This window comes from Zootoca vivipara, chromosome 1, assembly GCF_965207765.1.
Source record: "Zootoca vivipara chromosome 1, rZooViv2.hap1.1, whole genome shotgun sequence".
Lineage (NCBI taxonomy): Eukaryota > Metazoa > Chordata > Lepidosauria > Squamata > Lacertidae > Zootoca > Zootoca vivipara.
This window is the reverse complement of record NC_142582.1, coordinates 104,446,921-104,467,773: the sequence shown is the minus strand read 5'-3', so window position 1 is coordinate 104,467,773 and position 20,853 is coordinate 104,446,921. Positions and strand designations below refer to the sequence as shown.

Sequence of the window (20,853 nt, the reverse complement as noted above, 5' to 3'; positions counted from 1 at the left end):
CTTTCCTGGGTGATATTGTCATTCTGATATGCTAGGTACGGCGATATTCCTACCAGGAGAAATTTACCAGATTTTGAATTTCTAGAGTTTTAATTAACCAAATAATTGATTATTATTATTTAGTCACAGACGTATTCCTGCTATTCAGGTCACCATCTAAAATCATAACATGGGAAAGTACCGCATATTTGCCTTATTGGAAAAATGATGTAGCTACCGTGATCTGAATTATGGCACACATTTCTGTTTTTCACAGGTTGAGTTTCGGATAACCTCTCCTCACTTCAGAATTATAGGGTGTTGTGTGAGGATCATTCCTGTGACACAAAATTGGGAAAAGGAAAGGAACCAATCCAGGGGAGCCAACTTGAATAGAATATTGGTGGGGGGCAGGTAAGCCCCACCCCACATAATCGATCACATGACAGAAAGCACACACACAATTTGAATGGCAAAGCCCATCAACTTGGGGGGGGGCTCAAATATTTTATTTGGGACCTTGGCCCCTAGGAGTTGGCTCCTATGGAACCCGCTATTTGAGCCACCAGATAAACACGTTTTCATTTTTGCCATGCACCGCAAAAGTAAGAATTTCGTAGGATCCCAGCCATTCATCTAAGTTGAGTATTCTACAAAACTTTCAGCAAATGAAAGACTCCACCCCTGACTTTGAATAAAAGAATTCTCTTTATCCTTCAGCCTTTTGTATCTTTGCGACATATTTCAGAGATTCAAAAAGATAAAATGAAAATGTGCAGCTTTTAAAATACAAAGTATGCTTGTAAAAATGACAGCAGAGTAATACTAAAAATAGACTGTAGTTGGTATGTTCTTTTAATGTACAGTATTATTATCGTTACTCGGAGCAAAGTATTATGGGTACTCTAAGACAATTATAGCAATAGTCCTTGTCATAGTGGGAAAGGAAGACAGAACAATGGGTAGAGCAAAGATAGAAAATGGAATTAAGAGGTGGCAGAAGAAGAAAAAAAGCCATATTATATATTAGGGGAAAGCTCTCTGAATGGATGCAATTTATGCATTTTAGAAACACATATATATCTGCAATTTATAGTGTTCCGTCCATTTTTGTTAACATATGAAGAAGTTAAGGAGGCATAAGAAGACAGCAAGGATAAGTTACTGCATATTTACTTGCTTTTGTCAAACATAATGTTCTTTTGCCCCTCAGTTTAACAACGTTAACTAACATGGAAAATCAATTAATAACAATAATTACTAACAATAAAAGCCTTTTGAGTGAAACAGTAGTGATAGCAACAGCAGGCAACATATCTATTTAAGGAGTGTATTTTATGGTTAGGGAGTTGGACCAGCATTTGTGAGCATAACAGTTGATAGAATTTGCCAATTCTGTTGAGATTCGGGTGTTTTTTTTGGGGGGGGGTATTTCCCAATACCCGTGTTATCTCCATGTGTTGTCACTTCTGTTCCAACTAGCAGGGAATGGCCCATATGGTGCCCAGCATTACATTTTAGAAAACCCTCCAGGATGGCTATGGTGATGCTCCTAAGTACCAGTTGCTGGAAACTGCAGGAAGGGAGATTGCTCTTGTGCTTGGGCCCTGTTTGCAGGTCTCCCACAGGCATCTGGTTGGCCACTGTGAGAACAGGATGCTGGACTATAGATGGACCATTGGCCTGATCCAGCAGACTTTTCTTACGTTCATAGTTTCCTAAAAATGTAAGCAATCGGACCCGAGTAGAGAAGTCAGGTTAATGACAATGGAATCTAAGCGTACCTCAACTTTCTCTGCATCTTGTCCAAATACCTTGTGCAGTCGCAAGGTTTCACCCTAGACTGTCTCCCACCACCCTACCTCAAGTTTTCAAATGTACCCACAATTAACCATATTTGCATCCAAGCCACTGCTAATCAAGGCTGCAGTCTTAAACACACTAGGGAGTTGACTCCATTATCACAGTGGGACGGAATTCTGATGACAACGGCATTATGCTGTAAGGCTATTGAACAGCGTTGGCTCCACGAGCGTAATATACTTCATTGTGAAATTTGAATTTGTGAAAGATCTTCAGAGGTCACCGGCAGCCTAGCCTGGAAGCTTTTAGAGCAGCCTTCACCAGCTTGATGTCAGCAGAGTGGATGGAATAAAACAGATGAGGACGAGTCCAGGGAGGAAAAGAAACTCATAATACTTAACTGAGCAAAACTGAACAAAAACAGTATATGAAATGAGGAGAAATGAAAGGTGTTTCTCTTTTTACGTCAGGCATGCTGAGGAGGAAAACTCCATCAGAACTACTTTCCCCCTCTCATCTGTCAAATTTCAACCATGTTCTTTACTGACCACCAACTCTGAATTGACTAGAATTTCCAGCCAATCAGAGTCTGCTGTCTTCCAGACCAAGAACATAATTGTTGTTGTTTAGTCGTTTAGTCGTGTCCGACTCTTCGTGACCCCATGGACCATAGCACGCCAGGCACTCCTGTCTTCCACTGCCTCCCACAGCTTGGTCAAACTCATGTTGGTAGCTTCGAGAACACTGTCCAACCATCTCGTCCTCTGTCGTCCCCTTCTCCTTGTGCCCTCAATCTTTCCCAACATCAGGGTCTTTTCCAGGGAGTCTTCTCTTCTCATAATGTGGCCAAAGTATTGGAGCCTCAGCTTCATGATCTGTCCTTCCAGTGAGCACTCAGGGCTGATTTCCTTCAGAATTGATAGGTTTGATCTTCTTGCAGTCCATGGGACTCTCAAGAGTCTCCTCCAGCACCATAATTCAAAAGCATCAATTCTTCGGCGATCAGCCTTCTTTATGGTCCAGCTCTCACTTCCATACATCATCACTACTGGGAAAACCATAGCTTTAACTATACGGACCTTTGTAGGCAAGGTGATGTCTCTGCTTTTTAAGATGCTGTCTAGGTTTGTCATTGCTTTTCTCCCAAGAAGCAGGCGTCTTTTAATTTCGTGACTGCTGTCACCATCTGCAGTGATCAAGGAGCCCAAGAAAGTAAAATCTCTCACTGCCTCCATTTCTTCCCCTTCTATTTGCCAGGAGGTGATGGGACCAGTGGCCATGATCTTGGTTTTTTTGATGTTGAGCTTCAGACCATATTTTGTGCTCTCCTCTTTCACCCTCATTAAAAGGTTCTTTAATTCCTCCTCACTTTCTGCCATCAAGGTTGTGTCATCTGCATAACTGAGGTTGTTGATATTTCTTCCGGCAATCTTAATTCCGGCTTGGGATTCATCTAGTCCGGCCTTTCGCATGATGAATTCTGCATATAAATTAAATAAGCAGGGAGACAATATACAACCTTGTCGTACTCCTTTCCCAATTTTGAACCAATCAGTTGTTCCATATCCAGTTCTAACTGTAGCTTCTTGTCCCACATAGAGATTTCTCAGGAGACAGATGAGGTGATCAGGCACTCCCATTCTTTTAAGAACTTGCCATAGTTTGCTGTGGTCGACACAGTCAAAGGCTTTTGCATAATCAATGAAGCAGAAGTAGACATTTTTCTGGAACTCTCTAGCTTTCTCCATAATCCAGCGCATGTTTGCTATTTGGTCTCTGGTTCCTCTGCCCCTTTGAAATCCCGCTTGCACTTCTGGGAGTTCTCGGTCCACATACTGCCTAAGCCTGCCTTGTAGAATTTTAAGCATAACCTTGCTAGCGTGTGAATTGAGCGCAATTGTGCGGTAGTTGGAGCATTCTTTGGCACTGCCCTTCTTTGGAATTGGGATGTAGACTGATCTTCTCCAATCCTCTGGCCATTGCTGAGTTTTCCAAACTTGCTGGCATATTGGGTGTAGCACCTTAACAGCATCATCTTTTAAAATTTTAAATAGTTCAGCTGGAATATCATCGCTTCCACTGGCCTTGTTATTAGCAGTGCTTTCTAAGGCCCATTTGACCTCACTCTCCAAGATGTCTGGCTCAAGGTCAGCAACCCCACCTGGGGTGTACGAGACCTCCATATCTTTCTGGTATAATTCCTCTGTGTATTCTTGCCACCTCTTCTTGATGTCTTCTGCTTCTGTTAGGTCCTTACCACTTTTGTCCTTTATTATGGTAATCTTTGTGCGAAATGTTCCTTTCATATCTCCAATTTTCTTGAACAGATCTCTGGTTTTCCCCATTCTATTGTTTTCCTCTATTTCTTTGCATTGCTCATTTAAGAAGGCCCTCTTGTCTCTCCTTGCTATTTTTTGGAAATCTGCATTCAGTTTCCTGTATCTTTGCCTATCTCCCTTACATTTTGCATGCCTCCTCTCCTCTGCTATTTGTAAGGCCTCGTTGGACAGCCATTTTGCTTTCTTGCATTTCCTTTTCAAGAACATAATTAACCCTTAATTATCCCTGCTCTAGTTGTACGTCTAACACTTGGTGCTATCTATATGTTTGGGATTATAAATATAACACCCATCAGCGCCAGCCACATTAGCAAAGGACACTTGGAGGAGGACACTAGGTTAGCAAAGCCTGATTTAGAGTGTGAATGTGTGAGAGAAAGAAGGAGGGATCTTGTTACATGACTTGGTCTGGACTTTAGATGTTCAAGGAGCTTCTTGAAGGCTTGGCTGTTTGCCCAGTCTTCTTCTCATTTGACCAGCAGCTTGTCAGTGTGTTCAGGTTAAATCACTGCCTGACATTCAACTGCCACTACATTCAGGAATTGCACCTTTGCATCCTGACAAAAACGCCATTGTGCTTAGCGAGGGAACCCAGCCATTCACAGCAAGCGCTGCTCTCTCATGTAGACAATGGGCAACCAGCTCTGGCACTATATGCCTGGGCTTGGGGGAATCAGAAGCGCTGGAACAGAGTTCCTGATCCCTGAAATGGGAGCTATTTCAATGTGTCCTGTGTTTTTGTATTGTTTTTTGTTTGAATGGAAAGAGGCAGAGCTATGAAGATCCCATATCTTCTTTTAAATGTGCTTTGATGTGGCTCTTTAAAAAAAAACCACACCTTATCTTGTTGTAAATGTACTACAGGCAGTTAAATGTAGTGGAAGCATTCGGTGGGACTAGCTACAATCAGGACAATGGGCAAAGAGGAAGGTCTTGGCACCCTGTGTATGCCTAGAGCTCTCCAAGAGGCCAAATGTATGTCATTGACTGCAGAGATAAGCGGCTGCAGAGATGCTGGTGGAGGTTTGGAAACAATCACCATTAATGCATGCAATCAGCATACAGTTCCCAAACACAAGCTGTTCAGCATTCACTGGGAGCAGCTGGCCTATCTTGTCCCATCCTTAGCAACAAGAACTCCACGAGGAGGATGGAGATTTTGGCAAAGGAGTATGACTTTGTTTCAATGCACGTCAAAGGGAGCTGACAGGTTCTTGTGTACCTCTCAGGGGAAAGCCTGAGTGTTTCCTTAGGGGGATCAACATATCAGAGACCCGATCAACACATGCAGTAAAGAAACAGGACTGCAGTTCTGGATTAATACCATTTTGGCTTCCTGTTGGCTTCATTTTTAGGAAACTTTAGAGGAAGGGGAAGCTGTTCCATACAGCAGCTGAGCAGAGGGACGCATTGCCTGCCTTCTCTCTACCTTCAGGAGGGCATGTCTCTGTCTGAGCTGTGACCCGACAACCCTAAGCGCAAGGGCTCAGGACAGTTTCTGAGGGAGATGTGGAAATAATAGGACTGCGAGCCAGGAAGCTGAAAGGTCAAGCTGGCATGGAGGAGAGCTGGATTTCACAGATTGGTTTCTTTGGCCAGGAGTCTCTAGTTACTACTTGATGGATGCAGTTATTACTGTCATCTGAGGTTCTCGAACTTCCCTAAGGAAATTTCATGCGATACGAGCCACCGATAACACCGTTTCTCATCTACTAGCAAGGCAGCCAAGTCAACTCAGTTTCTCCCCTGCCTCGCCCCTGCCCCCCAATCTTCAAGAATAAACACATTTTCTCTCGGCTTCATTTTGGTTTTGGTTTATTTCTCCCAGTAACCCAGAGCCAGTGTGGTGTAGGAGAGCCAATGTAGTGGTTAAGAGCGGTAGACTCGTAATCTGGGGAACCGGGTTTGCGTCTCCACTCCTCCACATACAGCTGCTGGGTGACCTTGGGCTAGTCACACTTCTTTGAAGTCTCCCAGCCCCACTCACCTCACAGAGTGTTTGTTGTGGGGGAGGAAGGGAAAGGAGATTGTGAGCCGCTTTGAGACTCCTTCGGGTAGTGATATAGCGGGATATCAAATCCAAACTCTTCTACTCTTCTTCTTACATCCTTGTCATACTGAGGGGGTCACAAGTCAAGCCCGTGGCATGGATCAATTTGCTTGCCTGTCTTTAATGTAAAGCCTACATATGTTCCATTGTTTGTGCCTATCAGGCTATTGTAGTCTTTTGTTCCAAAAGCTATATTGAAATTGTTTTCATCTTTTCTAATTCGCCCTGGAGGCTTTTTATCAGACCCATCTGGGTTAATGAATGGGGCTAATTATTATACTTCCCAGTTTGCTAAAATTGCTAACCTCAGCCTCCAACTCAGTTATTTCATACTTCAAAGAAAAACTTTCTCGATAAGACCTGCTTCATGCATACACCATGTTTGTGTCAACTTCTGCCAGGCTTGGGGGACAGCATTGTTCTTTAAGAATGATCTAGGTCATTCTTAATATAGGAACCCAATCATTAGTTTACCATTTAAGTAGCTGGAATAGTAATTAACAAGAGTGCTATTTTTGGTTTCTTTTCATGTGTCTGAAACTGTGTTATAATTTACTGAAAAAAATCATTATTTTAATTGTTCATTTTTCAATCAATGGGTATACATCTGTAAAAAAAAAAGGAAAAAAAATATGCACAATGGACACAGTGGGTATATAAAAGAAACAAATAGAATATATATATATATATACACACATATATGGCTGAGGAAAACAAACAGGGAAAATACTAATTATAGCTACTTACAGATGAATTCATACTTTGCAGGGACTATATTGAGATCAGGACAATTATTGTAATGCATCATAAAAAATACCAAATGCCCACATAATCCTCAGGTTTTGCAGATCCCTGCATCTTACTTTTTTCACATGCCACTGTCTACCTTGTAGCAGGGGTGCCATCTTGAATAAAATATTTAGGGGCCCAGGTAAGCCCTGCCACACATAATTGATCACATGATGCAGTGCGCACACACCATTTGAATAGGAATGCCCATCAACTTTGTGGTGGCCCTACCCCCTTGAATATTTTGTTGTGGGGGCTGAAGCCCCCATGGCCCCTGGGAGTTGGCTCCTATGCCTTGTAGAAATTCAGAATTCTAGACAAATGAGCATTTTGCAAATGGTTAGACCATATGATAGATTAGAACAAGTGATGGAAAACCATTTTTATGTGATTATAAAAAAGTAAAGGGGCCCCAAAGGTAAAGGAGAGCGCAAAATATGGTCTGAAGCTCAACATCAAAAAAACCAAGATCATGGCCACTGGTCCCATCACCTCCTGGCAAATGGAAGGGGAAGAAATGGAGGCAGTGAGAGATTTTACTTTCTTGGGCTCCTTGATCACTGCAGGTGGTGACAGCAGTCACGAAATTAAAAGACGCCTGCTTCTTGGGAGAAAAGCAATGACAAACCTAGACAGCATCTTAAAAAGCAGAGACATCACCTTGCCGACAAAGGTCCGTATAGTTAAAGCTATGGTTTTCCCAGTAGTGATGTATGGAAGTGAGAGCTGGACCATAAAGAAGGCTGATCGCCGAAGAATTGATGCTTTTGAATTATGGTGCTGGAGGAGACTCTTGAGAGTCCCATGGACTGCAAGAAGATCAAACCTATCCATTCTTAAGGAAATCAGCCCTGAGTGCTCACTGGAAGGACAGATCGTGAAGCTGAGGCTCCAATACTTTGGCCACATCATGAGAAGAGAAGAATCCTTGGAAAAGACCCTGATGTTGGGAAAGATTGAGGGCACAAGGAGAAGGGGACGACAGAGGACGAGATGGTTGGACAGTGTTCTCAAAGCTACCAACATGAGTTTGACCAAACTGCGGGAGGCAGTGCAAGACAGGAGTGCCTGGCGTGCTATGGTCCATGGGGTCATGAAGAGTCGGACACGACTAAACGACTAAACAACAACAACAAAGGGGCCCCTGACCATCAGGTCCAGCCGTGTCCGACTCTGGGATTGCAGCGCTCATCTTGCTCTATAGGCCGAGGCAGCCGGCGTTTGTCCGCAGACAGCTTCTGGGTCATGTGGCCAGCATGACAAAGCTGCTTCTGGCGAACCAGAGCAGCACACAGAAACGCCGTTTACCTTCCCGCCGGAGCAGTCCCTATTTATCTACTTGCACTTTGATGTGCTTTTGAACTGCTAGGTGGGCAGGAGCTGGGACCGAGCAACGGGAGCTCACCCCATTGCAGGGATTCGAACCGCCGACCTTCTGATCAGCAAGCACTAGACTCTGTGGTTTAACCCACAGTGTAGTGATGTAAAAAGGCATCATTTTCTGTGCCACCTCATATTCGTTTCTCTCAGCACTGTTTCCGTTTCACTACAGCTGGTCTTCTTCAAAAACTGACGCTATTGCTCTCAGCGTCCGCTGTAGTGAAATTACATAGCTTAAGCAATTTACATAATTACATAAACTACATTTTCATTACATTATTCCACCCCATTCATTTCACTACAAAGGAAACACAATGCAAATTGGGTGGGTGGGGCATAATTACGTATCATTTGCAGGCTGAAAGCAACAACTGATCATGGGGCAAATAAGCGGCCATTGGCAATTTCCACTCCTTGTTCCGTTAGAATTCTATAAGATCCCTATGTGTGGGTCTACATCAGTTAATTGCTGGCTGTATGTAGATGCCTAAGAATCCCTCCTCTTTTGGAAGAAAGGAGATTGGCACAGTGGTGGTAACTTTTGAGAGTGGATCTCAGTAAGAATTTTGTGGGCTTCTCTTGTTTGTGACTGTTAAAAGTCATCCCAGAACAGTTTTGAGAGGAGTGTGCATGGAGGGCTGCACACAACAATCTGTGGACTGTAAGACAGTGAGCCTTCCTAAATAAAACATAATTTGTCTCCTGTAATTCTACCTTTGAATCCTTTTCCAATCAGCTACTTTTGGAAACAGGTGGAAGATGCATATGAGGCTGCAGCACATTCTGGAACCTCCAGATTATTAGGATTGTCCAACCTGAATCTGTATCTCTTTGTCATGCTCTGAAAGGTTTTGGGACTGTTCGTAATGAAATGCCCTGCCTAATTATAGACTTACTGTGCCATACAACAATGGGACTGTTCATTGAGAAACTGCATTGTTAATAAGCAAGGCAGTTACTGAGAGAGCACTTATGGAGATAGTTTTCTGTAGTCTACAGTCAATATTTGGTTGAGTGGAGGAGATTTGGATTCTAAACCTCCCCCACAAAACTGTCCCTATTCAGTGTTACTTAGGGAATCAGTCTAAATATAGACCAACAGAGACATCTAGTGACCAAACAGAAACTGAGTTGATTATCTCTCTTCTGTGGTGCAGTGCAGTTCATTGTTTGCATTGTGGCCGAATACTTCCCCGAATTAAGTGATTTTTCTATTTTTATGGAGAATACTCAATAACCCACTTTCTTTATGGTTTGAGGATCATGAAGTCCTCCTCACTCTGAGCTTCTTGGGCTCATGGGTCCCTGACATTCATTGTGCAAAAAACAGGTGGAAATGAAAATAATATCAATATGCCTCGATTTTTAAAATTGCCAAATGCAAGAGTTGATTGAAGAACTGAGGAACAGGGGACTGAAAAAAAGATTCTGACCCATTCGCAGCTTTTGGCTCTTTAACACCAACTCTTAAGTTATGAGGCGTGAAGATGGAAAGGTTCTCCAACTTGCCCACATGGTACATGAGCTCTTCTATTGTTTTCAGATCAGCATTTACTCTTTACCTGGCTCAGACCAGTCTAAAGTCTCGTTTAGTCCAGGAGCCTAGACTCAATGGCCAACCAGATGCCCATGGCAAACCCAAAGGTAGAGCCTGAGTGCAACTACAATGGCAGTCTCCCCACCTGCAATTCCCAGCTACTCCCATTCAGAACCATGCCACCTCTGTGAGTTGGAGGCAGAGCACAGCCATCATGGCCAATAGCCATATTAACCTCCATGAATTTCAGTACCCAGCCACAACCTAACTTCCCTTAGGGTGGCCAGATGCAAATTGGCTATGCTGGTTGGGGCTGATGGGAGATGGAGTCCAACAACATCCGAAAGTCCACAGGTTCCCCATTTCTGCTGGAGAATTTTCCAGGTAGGAGCAACACCTGCCCCCTCCCCCCCCAAAAAACACAACTTCAGTTAGTTGCTTTCTAACTAGCTCTGAGACAGAACCCAGCAAGGTTACAGTGCAGATGATTTTTAAAAAGAAATTATCTGGGAATATTTATGGCGGTGTAAGGAAAGCTTTTGGCTGTTCTCCATCAATATGCCAACGCTTGCCGGCAGCTTTATGATCAGCCCCCACCAAGGGTTCCACACCTAATTTTGGTTTTTCACCATTAGAGGAGATGTCTTGGCAGTCAGCACTTTGCCTCTGCCAAGAAACATTTTTATCAGCGAGAATAAAGATTTGATTTCCATCTGGAAATTGGCCAATTTGACTAGCGAACCTCTAAACATCAGCACATGGCATCCCAATTCTCAAAGCAATTTAGCCTCTGTCAGATACAGAAGCCCATCACTAGGGCAGCTGACTCTATTGCTATTAGGAGAAAAGAACAAATGGCATATTCACTCCTTCCTAGCTCTATTGAACTAGTCGCTTCAGACAGGTGAATTAGCTCCCCTCCATCATAGACTGTCTGAACTCTCCTCTTCAGCATACTTCCTAGATGTTGGGCCGATCCCACACTGGCACAAAAGCCCAGCAACTGCTGGTAATAATTCCATCACCTCTTCCAGCTCTGAAATCCCCACATTAAAGTGATGCCTCTGTAGTTTCAGAGCCTTTTCCTCACCTGGCAGTAGTGAAATACAGCTGTACCTTAGGATCTCAAACGCCTTGGCTCCTGAACAAATCGGCTCCCAAACGATCAAAACCTGGAAGTGAGTGTTCCAGTTTTCAAACAATTTTCGGAAGCCCAACGTCCAGTGTGGCTTCTGTGGCTTCCGATTGGCCGCAGGAGCTTCCTGCAGCCAATCAGAAGCTGCGCTTTGGTTTCTGAATGTTTTGGAAGTCGAACGGACTTCCAGAATGGATTCCGTTAGACTTCCAAGGTACAACTGTAGTGAAAAGTTTTGAGGTATAGAACTTCATTGTGACAGCCCCCATAGTCATGCCCTGAGGAGAATCTAAATTCTTCGGATCAGTTGACAGTCATAAAATAGTAAGCTGCCAAAGGGTGGTAATTTGGTTAGCCTATTGGACTTTGGCTGAAGAGTTTCATCAGCTATCAATTTAACTGGTTGATCTTGGTCCAGTCTACTGCTGACCCTAGTGTATCTATCAAAGGGATTGTGTGCCAGACCACACCTGCCTTCCAACCCTCAAATCTGCAGCTAGGACTGGGTGATATCTGGTTTTCAACATCGTGAGATATCACCAGCTAAACATTGTGCTATACTGATATATCACAATGACTGTAATTAGGATGGTGCGAGGTAGAGGCATTGGCTGGCTTCACAGTCCCCCCCCCCAAAAAAAAAAATTGTGATTTTTTTTTTTTGCATAGCACACACACATCATGATTCACAATACATTGCCAGATCAAAAATTATGAAACCAGTATCATGATATGAACTTCAAACTGGTTTTGGACGATATATTGCTATATCGCCCAGCTTTACTTGCAGCATTAGCATGTATCACTCCAGCCAATGATGTCATTGTTCCTGCTGTCAAAAAGTACTGGAGCTGCATTTGTCTCACATTCCTGCTCCAATCTGCCCCACTGCTGGAGAACATGAGGAGAACGTTTGCCCAGTGCTGGCTGGTGCACCAAGCTAAGGCTGTTCTCAGCTTAGATAGCCCCCGTAGCCCATGCTCTGGTGACTTCCCAGATTATTGCAACTTGCTCTGTGTGGGGAAGATAGCTGGTGTAGAATGCAGCAGTTCCTCTGTTAGAGAGTGCTGCAAGGAAGACTCATGACCCTCAAGATCTTGAATTGAGAGCCAATGTGGTTTACCTGTTGTTAGAGTGTCAGAGTCGGACCTGGGGGACCAGGTTTCTAATCCTCACTTTAGGACCAATGACTTGTTTAGTAGCTGAAACGAACTCCTCTGATCTTTTTTGCTACTGCATTTGCCACAAAGCCCACAAGAAGTCCACAGAGTACAGTTTCACTTGTTGAATGTGCAAGAGTAGCTAGCTCATTTTGCGTGTTGCCCAGAAGGTCATACAGAAAAAGGACTCCACACCAACGTGCTGTTCTAACATCTGGTGTATATGAGGCATAACTGGAGCATAGAAGGAAAAATGGGATGTTTACCTGACAGGGCTATTATCCTGTGATTGATTCTTAGGAAAACTGCTTAGTCTGCCATTAGCTTTGACTGTTAGGTCCAGCTGTGAGTGAGCCAAGTGTCAAACTGGAATCCAAGAGGCTTCACTGAGACAAGCATTTACAGATCCAACCACTTGTAACTTCATTGCTTTGATATGAGGATGAGCATACCATCCTGAGTTTGGGTGGACAGAGTGGCACTATGTAAGGGACATTGTTAGTCATGTTGTGACTCCAGGGACAGCTGAAAGTGGATGACTTCAGACTCACATAGAGACATCAGCATCTAGTCCAGTTTCTTTATTTCACTTCAAGTGCCATCATTGTTCAGTTCAATTCATCTTTAATGCCACTGTCTCGTGTGTGTGTGTGTGTGTGTGTGTGTGTGTGGCTTTTCCTGTGCTATGAACCATTACCAGCAGCTAGTATTGCACAGACTAACAGAGTATGGATGAGAATACCAATACCATCCGTCAGCATATGGCAATGGATTTTAAATGAGAACAGATCATGGTTGTTTTTAGCAAATTTTATCTGTTTCAGAACTGCTTCAGATTGAATTGAGTTTGATTTCTTATATCTTGAAAGCCTGATGCTGGGCAATAAGCCCCCAGTTTGAACAAAATACACTTTAACATGAGAAATGTCCAATTCGCTTTGCAGATCTGTGGGTGATGTGCTGGGCTTTTGCTGTGTGTGTTGCCTCCCTAGAGAATCCCTCTTCTTTATTATAAATTACATCTCAGTCATGCCAGAAGCGCTGCAGCTGTTACCCAAACAGGAGGTCATAGTGCCTGTTTCTGAAACTTTGTTCTTTGCACTCACACACCGACTGTGTTCCCATGTCACAATAAGCCGTGCTTAATGGTTTTCCGTGACTGTGCACATCGATCCTGCTTTGCTCTTCCCCGCTGGGAAAGGAAGCAACATACTATGATCCTTGGCTTAGCTCTACATTCTGCCCAAGGATCATGGCTTATCTCTCTGCAAATAACCCATGCAGGGCCAGCCCAAGACATTTGGCTGCCTGAAGGACACGTTTGCCCCTTACTATTCCACAGGCACAAGTCCACTGGGTTGGCAGCTGAATCTTAGTTCAGCACTGGGGATGGGACAGCGTCCTCCACTACACCGCCCTGCACAGAGCAAGCACATATAGCTCTGTCTTCTATCACCTTGCTTCCCTTCCCTGTCCCCCAACACCTGCTGCCTGAGGCAGCAGCTTCATTCTGACTAATGGCAGCCCTGAAACTATGATTGGTAAGCCAAGAACAAATATTGGCTTCCGATTATGGGTGGTTTGGAGTGAAACAAACCATTACGTATGCCAGGACTTGCTGTGTTTCAGTATAGTGCTTTTTGGACCTCTTGAGCTCCGTAGTTTGAATACTGCAGAGCTTCAGAGTCCAGTTTCAATTTCCGGTCTTGTTTTGTAGCAATAAAGGACAGATGTGTTTAAGAGGCCTGCTTTGTCCTGATATGCTTTCCTGCTCCCACAACACAACACAAGCCATGATCCTCAATTTGAATGTAATGTCAAGCCAGGGATCATAGCTTGTTGTTCCTATTTGCTAGCAGGGAGGAGTGAATTGGAAGCAATCATGGTAAACCATTGTGGAATCCTTTGTCAGAGGATCCCTAAGCTTTTGCAAATTTAAGAAACAGACTGAACTGAGCTTTCACAGTCCCTATCCTCTTCTTTCCTATGCCTATTTCTCTGTGTGTGTGCTGCGATGCAGGCACATAGGAAGAGGGGGGCGATGGGAGCGTGCCGCCCCGGGCAGCACGATCCCAGTAGGATGCCATCGTGGCTGTCCCCGTCCCCAGAAAGCGCACCATGCCCCTGCGGGCGGTGCGCCATGCCCCCAGAACATGTGCCACACCCCTGCAGGCGGCGCGTCATGGCCCCAGAATGTGCACCACGCTCATGCGGGTAGCGCGCCACCCCCCCAGAAGGCACACCACGCCCCTGTGGGCAGCGCGTTCCACCCCCAGGATGCGCGCCAGCCCTGCCCCCGCCTGCTCTCCACCCCCCGGTGCTGGAGCATGAAGCTCCGCCACTGCTGCGATGGAGAATTGATGTGTGAGTTTGGAAAACTCGCTGGCATTATTGCATGAAACACCCTTGAGGATTAAATTAAAATACAGCTGGGCACAGCAACTGATAGGACATCACAATTAGCTCCTCCTCCAGGTATAGTTGCAGCTACAAACAAGAAATGAGGGTGTATTGCTGTAGCTCCACTGCATAGTTTATCTGCATTTGCAGGCCTGTTCTGCTGTGAACCCATGAGTCATTTCTTCCCTTTTGGGGTTCTTGTTATCCTTGGGGTTTGATCTTAGGGTGCTGAGGACCAGGAATATCTCCCATATTCAATCCTGTGCTTTAGCACAAAGCTGAAGATTTGGGGGAAATCCCCCCCCAAAAAAAAACAGAGGAAACTTTATAGTGACATCTTATGGCTTGAACAGGTTGGATATGATGGATCAATGCCTCTGAACTCTGAAAAATGCCTGTGAAAACAATCACTGAGATGCCACATGTTTGGAAATTGCCCTTATGGGCATCTTTCTTTCTTTTTTTAATAGTCATTAATAACTCAGCCTCTCTTACCTTTACTCTTCATGGTACCATTTTAAAAAGAAGTGGCCCTTTGGGAAGTGCCATTTTAAAGAGAAGTGCCCATGAAACGTGAAACCATTTCTATCACAAAGGACCACCCAAGAAAGGAACTACTGTACCTAAAAGAGGCATCACTATTTTACACAATCTCAAATGGCTCTCAAAAATGGCATGTTTTTTATACACTCCCAGTAGTCAGTGAAGGAAACGACCTCCAAGACCTCCACCCCACCTCCTGCCAATGTAAAATTGTGCTTTTCATGGATTGGTGCTTTGTTCACTCTTAACTTTGTCAGTGGAAAATGGAAGAGGTTTTTGCCATGATGTCACAAGCCTGTACAGCTCAATATCAAAGGACCTCCCGTTCATCCTATAAGTCTTCACCTTTCCAGTCAAATAGAAGGGTCAGACCAATGATCCATCTAAGCATTAGCTCCCCAAGGACTTGAGCAGAGGTCTTTCCAAACCCTCTTTCTGGAGAGTTTTAACTGAACATCAGCAAAGTATGTGCTCTACTACTGGGTCCGCAAGCTGTTCTGTCATCCCTTTTAGCTACCTTAAAGGTAAAGGACCCCGACAGTTAAGTCCAGTTGCAGACGACTCTGGGGTTGTGGTGCTCATCTCACTTTACAGGCCGAGGGAGCTGGTGTTTGTCCGCAGACAGTTTTTCCGGGTCATGAGGCCAGCATGACTAAGCAACTTCTGGCGCAAAAGAACACTGAAACCAGAGCAGCGCACAGAAACGCCATTTACCTTCCTGCTGGAGAGGTACCTATTTATCTACTTGCATTTTTTGGCGTGCTTTCAAACTGCTAGGTTGGCAGGAGCTGGGACCAAGCAACGGGAGCTCACCCTGTCATGGGGATTCGAACTGCCGGCCTTCTGATCGGCAAGTCCAAGAGGCTCAGTGGTTTAGACCACATCGCCACCCAAGCAAATATAACTGTGAGCAAAATGCCCCAGCCCCATTTTTGGCACAAAAAGAGAGGAAACTGACAACTTCCTCAAGCTTCCCCTTCCCCTGCATCTCTGCAATTTGGAATCAGATTGCTCTGCCTGCTCACACAGCCAGCCAGTCCCTGCTCCAGCTCATGTCAGGTTGGTGGCTTTGCTTTGTGTTACTTATTCCTTATTTTACTCCATGATTGGGCAGTTCTAGGATGTCACAAGAGTACAGCAGTGCAAATATTGTCATTGAAAAGTCTGTCATTGGGTGTGACACATGCCAGGCTACTCTCCACTGAAGGCACCACTCCTCCCCACCCCTGGGGTCTTACGTTTCTGGTTGCCGTACTTACCCTTGCCCTTCATAGCTGCTTACATCTGGCTGGGAGGGCATGACTGGGTGGGTTCTGGGTGCAGTGAGCAGGTCTCTGCATGAGGGGGTGGTGCCAGCCGTCTTGATGGAGGCAATAGTGTGGCCATTATTGGAAAAAAAACTACCCTGGACCTGATGGCATTTTACAACTACCACACTTTGGGGGGGTAAGGTACTTGACATGGCTGTGGCAATGCAGCTACATGCATTCCTGGGGAGAGCTTATTATCTGCAGAATACATTCGTCCAAAGCCACCACTCTGGAGGGACCCATAGAAACACATGTGATTAGCCTCTTAGCAGGCTAGCAGAATAATCTGTGAGTTGATAGCTTTTGTGCTCTTATTTAAAAGTCTGGCCTAACATGCATGACAATTGTAGGAATCTTTAAAAGACATTGGCATTAATCTCTGTCTATAAATATCACTCTCCAGTTAGGAAGCCTCTCCCCTTGGTCAAATAAATCAGGGTGGCCTGTTAGTGGTGAGAGAAAAGGACTCTGCACAAGCTTCACAGCACTGCCATGTTTATTACTTTCAGAAGTAAACATTGGTGAGGCCTTTAGTATCAGATACAGGTGGCAGATTAAAAATCAGCTGAGGACATAGTCGGACTATGCCGAAATGGTGAAAATGACCGGGAAGATTAGAGATCAAGAAGATAATAAATTTAATAAAGGATAGGGGAAATTAATAAGTTGCTTGAAAGAAGACTGAAAACAATTAAAAACATTGGTAGGATTCTAAAAACACTTGCAATGTAGCTAGAACTATGGTGTGAATTAAGTATTAAGAAAATATGGAGAACATTATAAGATGCAGTTGGAAATGAGTAACGATGGAAACCATGGAAGGGTGGATAGAAGTTCGGGGATTCAGAGAATCCGATGTGTATGTGATTTAGTTGTGATGATATTTGTTAAAGGTAAAAATGAATAAAAAATATTTCAAAAAAAAAATCAATTGAGGGCAAGAGCAAACCTCCAACAGTTAGTTACTTGGAGGAAGACTAATCATTGCTTGTGTTGAAGTGAGGTTTGTGGCAGTGCAGAAATGCCTCGGTACAATCTCATGTAGGCTTTTGGCTCCGGTGATTCCTTCCCCCCAATGTTTTACCCTCCCCATTTCTGAGTTTGTTTGATCAAAATCGTCTGGTAATATTTTAATTTTCTTCAGCCACCGGGATAATTTCAGTGCGACTCTGTGTAATATACTTTCATCTGAACCGTGTTCATTAATTTGTGTTTTATCCATCTTCTTTTTTTAAAAAAAGACCATTAACAAAGTTCCCTAGTAAAAGCAGACAGAATGTTGAAACCTGCTGTGCTTAGCAGAACCCTTTCGCCAGCTCTGCGTGCTGCTCTTTATCAGTCCTTCAGGCAGGCTTCAGTTCACTCAAGAATTTCCCCATCCATCTCAATTTAAGATAACGCTGGCAGAAAATTGTCATAAAACTAGCTCTCGAGGACTTTGCGAAAATATAAAAATTTGTTTGAACAAGAGGCATTCCTCACAAATCTCTTCTATTCATTGATGGATTCATATCCCCCAGATAAATGATTTCACTGAACATTGCTTCACCAAAATATAATTTACATTTATATAAAATCAATTATCCTCATCTCTATCCCTCCCTTCTTTCTCAAATGTGGTACGATGGCATGGCAGTGTGATATCCCTGCAAATATCACAGTATAATATTAGTCGGTTAATAGACTATTCCAAGTTCATATGTGTATAAATACGCAGAGGCATTATCAGATGCAATCCTGCCCCTGCTGAGGATAAGAGCAACATCATCATTGATTTTAATGAAGTAGGATATAAAGCTCTTGTGTATATATTAGGGTTGTACCATCTTTTCATTGGGTTTCCCCTAACGTTTCTGTATAAAAATTGACAGGACCTAACAGGTAGAATTGTTAGTTGGATTGGTAGTTTAATATTTTGGAAGATTGTTGATTGCATCAAAGATAGTTCATGTCATTCTCCCCCAAAACTTTTCAGCAAATAAAGTAATATGAACTAGAAATTCTATCACATACTACCAAATTAATGAGTAAGACAGTGGGGGACCTGTATCAGATGCAAGGGGGGAAATGAAGTAAAACACTATTCAAGGGCAGGAGCAAACCACCACCACCCCAACAGCATTGGTGAGATATGGGGGGGAGGGAGATAAAAATCAGCTGAGAGCAGGAGGAAACCTCCAACAGTTAGTTACATGGAGGAAGGATAATCAACTCTTTGCTTGTGTGGAAGTGAGGTCAGTGGCAGTGCAGAAATGCCTCTATACAACCTTTGCACTGCTATATCAACTTGCTAGAGGGCAGCGCTGCTGACCTGCTCTCTGTGGAACTGTAGCATCGCCAGTATGGATAGCTGCAATATCTCTTAACCATCAGTTCAGCTGGAATCAACTGATATAAGGGACTCGTAGGATTCCATAGCAATAAGGCTGCAAGGTGTGTGACCAGCTTTAGGCTGCCTGAGGTACTTTGGAGTGGCCCAGCCCATGTGTCTCCTTGATAGCCAGTTTTGCCTCCTGGCCACAAACCCAGACATAGAAACGTAGAATTGTAGAGTTGGAAGGGACCCTGAGAGTCATCTAGTAGTCCAACCCCCTGGCAAAGCAGGAATCCTGACCACAGCTGTTCGCACTGACCCACTGCACCCCCTGAGGACTGCATGATGTTACATGATGGTATGTGATACAGTGGTTTCAGTGATGCAGTAGAGCACAGGCCCAAGGGGGGAGTAAATAAGGGGGGCTGTTCGTTTTCTGTAACACAGCTTCACTGATAGTAAGTGGTGCGCAATCCCTGGCATCTCTGGATGGAGCCTGTCTGCAATCCTGGACAGGTGCTGCCAATCAGTGTGGACAATACTGAGCTAGATGGACCCAATGGTCTTACTCAATATGGCAGCTTCCTGTGTTCCTAGGCACTAGATATAAAAATATAACTGCATAGACAAGTTCCCATAAGAGTGATAGTACTTCCATAGCAAGCAGCCTTTCGGTTTTCTTTTTTCATTCTCATTCCCACTCTCACCTTGCGAGCTTCAGAACTCTTGCTGCAGTTTTGCGTGGTGGTTTTTAGCATGCAAAATATATTACATTTACTGGCATCACTCACAAATGAAAGGGCTGTAATTCGCAGCATGTCCCACTTGTTTATAATGCAAGGAGGGTTTCTGCAGGGGATGCCAACCTCAGGTCTATGCCAGGGCCATCTGTTATTCACTGTAGTTCTCCGGGAAGTTATGACCCAGCATGAAGAATACACTGCGCATTTACATCAGATTCTCCTTCACTTTCTCAAGCTGCCAAGAAGAAAGGGCAGCGCTCAACACATGCTAACCATCATGATGGCTTTGACCTTCTCATCTCATCACATGGTTCATAGTCTGATCTTACTACCTGCCACAATGAATCTTGACAAGAAGACTCAAATAAAGGCAGTTTCAAGCCATATTTTGGCAGGCTGCGGAGAGATGTACACGCATTTGTAGAGAGTAGCACAGCCAAATGCTTTCATTTACCATCAAAAACAGGGCATGTCCATACCAAGCTCCTGTTTCTCATCGCTGAGCTCTTCTGATTTTCTGCTTGCCCAATTATCCAAGTGCTATACACCACACAGTCCAGATATTTAGTACTTTGATGGTTTCAGTACAGTACATTGCAGATTTCATTTTCCGCTGCAGCATTTTGACAGCCAACTTTTCAGATTTTCACATAGATATAGGTTAAGACCTTTAGGTCTCCCAGTATTAAGCACTCGCAATTGTGTTCTCCCCACCCCCTCCCAGAATGGATAGACTATAACCTTAAGTAAGTTTAAATGCTTTACTTACAGTAATCAGAGGTCTCGCTCATGCATCATTCAGTGCTACAGCAGAAACAACACAGGTAAGGCATTCTTGGTTACAAAATACAGAAGTTGGCCTCAAACATGTAGACTGAAACTGGAGCCCCAGCCTCAGAGATCTTCTCAGTTACATGGTTCACAGAGGAGAGAGGAGAAGGAAGGAAGGAAGGAAGGAAGGAAGGAAGGAAGGAAGGAAGGAAGGAAGGAAGGAAGGAAGGAAGGAAGGAAGGAAGGAGCAGCAAACCTTACTCCCTCCCTCCCTGAGGGTGAGGGGTTGTGACCTAGCCGTGCCTTCTCTAGAAATTTACAGCTCTGTGGTCCTTAAAATTTCAGCACATCTCTGAAAGAGATCTCCGTCAACTTTCCCTCAAAGTACTAAAGTTTAGGTTCTCTGAGTCAAGGTGCCTGCTGGAATTTATCTTATATGAGTTCAATCCCAGTATCTCCATCAACACAGACTTGCCCCAGTGCTAGTTAACATAGCACGGTTATTGCTCTTGAACCACTTACTCCAGGGATGGGACGCCTGTTTCCCTTCAGATGTTGTTGGTATACAGCTCCCATTATCCCTGACCACTGGAGATGTTG

General features: G+C 44.1%; 1 protein-coding gene across 2 annotated transcripts in view; it reads left to right on the top strand.

Moving 5' to 3' along the window:
* Window positions 1-20,853, top strand: part of ABCD4 (ATP binding cassette subfamily D member 4) — a 352,667-nt gene that overhangs the window by 226,637 nt on the left and 105,177 nt on the right. The window lies entirely within an intron of this gene.